The sequence below is a fragment of the Lissotriton helveticus genome, chromosome 1_2 (assembly GCF_964261635.1).
Source record: "Lissotriton helveticus chromosome 1_2, aLisHel1.1, whole genome shotgun sequence".
NCBI lineage: Eukaryota > Metazoa > Chordata > Amphibia > Caudata > Salamandridae > Lissotriton > Lissotriton helveticus.
In genome coordinates this window covers 346,796,560-346,801,369 of record NC_136058.1, presented here as the reverse complement: position 1 = coordinate 346,801,369, position 4,810 = coordinate 346,796,560, and the positions used below count along the sequence as shown (strand labels likewise).

Here is a 4,810-nt window from a genome sequence, read left to right as displayed (position 1 = left end):
ATTGTGGGCACCGGGCAATCCCCGGTGCGCGGCACGGGTGTGGCCAGTTTTAGGCCCCTAGGGCCGATTTTGTTACAGGGCCGTTTTTGCAGCATAGCTGCAAAATAGGCCCTGTACCAAAATCGGCTGAAAACTGGCCCCGGCAAAGAGCTCGGCGGCACCTCCAACCCCCCGAGTGGGGGGGGTTCTGGCCGAGCACTTTGCCAGGGCCGGTTGTGGTTCCTAGTCAGGCCCTGGCCCAGGCACCTATTCTTTTACAAATTAAGCACTGGCCTGCCACAGGTTAAAACGTGAACTGCAACCAATGCAAGGCAGGCTGCTTGTAGGATAAGATAGGCTGTCGCAAAATGTGCAAAAGGATTCAGGGGCTCATTTACAGCTTTTTGGCACAGGGCAGCTCCGCAAGGCTTCTTGTTGTGCTGTGCTGCGTCAAAATGAAAGGGCAGGAATGTGCTGTATTAATGAAATACAGCGCTTTCCTGCCCCTTCTGCCTGCACCTGCACACAAATTGGTGCACAGTGCCAATGCAGGCACCCTTATACCATGGTGCAAGGGTGCCTGCGTTGTAGGAATGATTGTTTTTGTGCAGGAAGGGACACCTTTTTGCACAAAAACAATCAAAGGAGGGGTTTTCCTCCTTCCATGTGTACTGAAGAATGCAGCATACATAGAAAGAGGAACAAATGAGAAGAAATAAAGTTATTTCTCTTCATTACGCTTCTCCTGGGGAGGCAAAGGCTTTTGACACACTCCCAGGGTTACTAGCCCAGGTAAATCTGGGTCAGCATCAAAATCCAATGGTGTTGTGTGGGAATACCCACCGCAACGCCAATGGAACGCCTAAAGCAATGCAGCGACGCGTGCTGCTTTGCCTTACTCCATATGTACGAGGCCATGAAAAGCCACGTAAAGTGGCTTTCTGTGGCCTCATAGATATGGGTCTGCACTCTGCGCCACTGGTGTGTTAAAAGAAAAAAGTGATGCAGCAGTGGAACAAAGAGCTTGCAAATAAGCTACTCAGTATTGACATGCTTATTGTATTTCCAAACATTATAGTGGTCAAAGGTGCTGCCGATGGCAGAGTAGTGTGAGGACAGGGGAGAGTGAGGGTGATGCCAGGGGTGATGAGGACAGAGTGGGACTATGGCAGGAGACAGCGGTGGTTGGGGGCACTTTAAACTACTATAGACCAAGAAATATTAGTGAAATTAAGAGCGATATTGCAGCAAAACATGCAACTTTGTGCTGTAAAATCCCCAATTTGTTTCTGCAAATATTCAATTTTGCTGCAGCAAAACCTTGCTACTCTTAGAAGCATTGTTACTCACCTATTGAACGAATGCTAAGACATGCCAGTACCCCTACTTTCAAAGGGAGCAAGTCTAAGTGCTGAGTACCTGTGAGTACCTCGCCATTAAAACACTGAAGCGTTGTTTTTATTTTACTGGCCTGTGCACACCGGAAGCCGTCATTCCAAGCGTGGAAGAACCTAATAATCTTCTATTAGACAGCTACTGCAAGCTCTACTATTTCTATTTTTCTGAAGCCTTCATGTTTGATGTTTGTGTTCTATTCGTTCTATGAAGACAGTTATGAAATCTATAAAGTAATACTAAAGAATGTATTTATTTCCGTGAAATATGGTTAGAAAGTATCGTATTGTAATGCAAATTAATGTATATTTAAATGTAGCTGACATCAGCACACTCGGACCCAACATAATGACATATACGAAACATACTAGTGAAAAAATAGGTGGCGCTGTGGCTTAGTTGGTTAAAGCGCCTGTCTAGTAAACAGGAGATCCTGAGTTCGAATCTCAGCAGTGCCTCAAATCTTTTGCTTCCTCTCGTCATTACAGGAAAACCATTATGTATTAGCGATGTATTTTACTTTGTCGTCATGTACAGCAGGAACAAATACGCATGAAAAATATATATTGCAATCGGTCCACCGACGTAAAATGTGGTAATTACATTTTTGCAACTGAACGTACACTTCTTTTAGACAGGCAAACAAATACGCAAGCATCTTCTACAGGAAGGTGTTTGTGTGTTTATATTTGATACTAGTACACTGATGTGTCGCGGAATAGCTGTAGAGCTACAATGTAATTCTCCCATCGACACGGAAGAAGGACATACATTGCTTAAGAGCTACAATGTAATTCTACCATCGACACAGAAGACGGATGTACATGGCAAAAACGGAGAGTCACAGAGGCCACGTACACTGAACAACCAGCCTTATGCAAATGGTGTTAGTTCATCAGTGAGTAAATAAAATCACAATTATGAATAGAGAAACACACTTAAATAGTGTACGCCTTTCAAATTATTTCTGCCATAAACGCACACGTTAAAATCAATACATCAATTGGGAATACATTGTAACATATATAAATTGTCATTTTGTTTTGCTTTTTTTCTTGCAACGTTTATTAAGCTTTGATATTAGGCATAAAGAATTACATACTTTTCTTACCTCTGTCTTGAAGACCCATTACAACAAAAGTCATTAATAGTAATCATTCTAAGAAGGATGCCTACGTTACATGAATCGGAGCTCCTGAGATGTTAGCCCGTCTTCTCTTTCTCCCTTTTTATCGTAGATTCTGTAGTTTACTGCTATTTAGAGGTGGGCAGGCCAAGGGTTTGACTTGGCTCCATGATCCTGACTCCAAGCCGAGCCCTTAAAATATTAGGCATATAAATAGTGTCAGAAAAAAGATGTTCTCTTAGGATAAAGAATAGACTTCAACATTTTAAAACGTGAATTGATGAAAGCAAAGACGCAGTCCTGCCAAGTATAACGTATCACGTGTGACACTAACGCATGTCAGTGTGTGGACCGCACTGAAATGCTTTTAAATGCCACTGAAACCGGCTACTGCACTGGTGCTACCGCTCTGGCTCTGCTGCTCCAGACTTGCCTCAAGCAGCTCTGGCAGTGTGGCTCATAAATAGTAAAATTCCTGTGCTCCCCAGCTCTGGCTGAATGAGTCACTGAGAGTGCTGGCGACAATGCTACAATGTACCTTTACGGCCTCAGCCTCCCGCCATCCTGGCTGCATTAATTAATTAATTCCCGGGCCTCCCGTGGTGTAGCGCACCAGGCTGTTGACCACACTCACTGATTCTGCCGATTAAATACCCAGAGCGGGGCCATGACATGTGTGCCAGAGGGGACATGACCCCTTCACCACAGTGACCCCGTGCGGCTCACCGCCGCGGCCGCTGGACGACCGTGTAGTTAGTCAGGCTTGACTGAGAAGACCTGCGTTACCTTTACACTCATTTCCGACTTTCGGGGTTCACACCGTGGGACAGGGGAGAAAGGGTTTCAAGAAGTTTGAACTGTCAATCCCTACAAGACGTGATTAACAATTACCATTCACGTTGCCTTCACCCAACAATCATTGCCGTGGATGAAATGAAATGAAATGAAAAGTGAATTTATAAAGCGCGATTGCTGCCCAGGGGCGTCCAAGCGCTACTGTAGACTAGTAGTAACAGAACACTCAAAAGGGATCAGCCAAAAAGAATTAACAAGGGGTAGTGAACAGGAAGGTTTTTAATTGGATGGGCAGTTGATAACGTTTTCCTATGGGTTTCAGTGACTCGCCCTCTTCTTTTTGCGCACTTTAGCACAAACAATCTCTCTACGTCCCATGCCTGGAGCACCTAATCTAGAAATACACACATTGCCACGTCAGAAGTTAGTTTTGCTTATTGCCATCATGCCACTGGTTAACCTTCCCACTGAGCCACTCAAGAACAAACAAAAGTTGCAGTATCAAAAGGATTTTAAATGACTTGCTGTTTATCCGCTGCACGCTTTTATTTTGACTTATTTCAGCACAACGGCTTTCTCACATCCCCAACCATGCCTGCCTGGTATCTAGTTCCGCACTTGACCGGTATTACATTGGTATTAAGTCGGCTTCATTCAGAGCGGCTTCTGTTACCATACCCTGTACTCTAGTATCCCTGCAGTAAAGCAGCATGTCTCTGCTTGAGCAGTGACGCGTTAATGCACATTACTAAAATGTAACATAGTCGGGGGTGTGGGTGAGTGTGCCGTGCTAGTGGACTAGCGCTACATGCAATTTGCTGGACCATAGCACCATGTGTGCCGAATAAAACAGCGATCTGTCCAGCACGGGGCATCCAGCTCAGTTTAACAATATGACCTGATTGCAAGGGCACTAGATTATTGTCCTTCAATATCTGGTGCTTTGCAGCAGCTTTAAAATCATCTTTTTTTCCTTGTTGAAGTGGGTTAAATTATGGTATTTTTATGTTTCCCTCTTCTTCATTGATTTATTTTGCTGGTGAGAAAGTCAGTGTCACTCATCGTCATTGAAATGTCACTCATAATTACTCAAAAATTATGAAAATGTCACACATAGCTATCTGAAACCTTGGTAGCTATGAAGACGGTGCACGGTGTCGGGGAGGTGTTGCTTCTTTGGCGCCGGGCGGCATCAGTTCATAACGACCCCAGATGAGGTGAAGCCTCAGTTCCTTACTGCAGGGCAGGGGAGGTGAGACGTCGGTTCCTCGCGGTGGTGGGGAGGTGACGTCATGGTGGCGGAGAGGCATCGGTTCCTAACAATGGTGCGATGTCGATGGATTCAGGAGTCACCCACATTGAATATCAGCTCTGTGTTGATGAAGCACCGGCATCGGCGAAGTTGGGGCTGCGGTGCGAGTCGGGACGGTGCATCGTGGACATAACGAGCGGTGTCCCCGGCTCCAGTGCAGGCAGTGGCCTCAGTGATGGCTTCAGAGTCGATGCGGCACGGCA

General features: G+C 45.5%; 1 non-coding gene across 1 annotated transcript; it reads left to right on the top strand.

Moving 5' to 3' along the window:
• The first annotated feature begins 1,758 nt into the window (after nt 1–1,758).
• Nucleotides 1,759–1,832, top strand: TRNAT-AGU (transfer RNA threonine (anticodon AGU)). Its single transcript has one exon. It is a non-coding gene; the product is annotated as a tRNA-Thr (tRNA).
• Nucleotides 1,833–4,810: the final 2,978 nt, after the last annotated feature.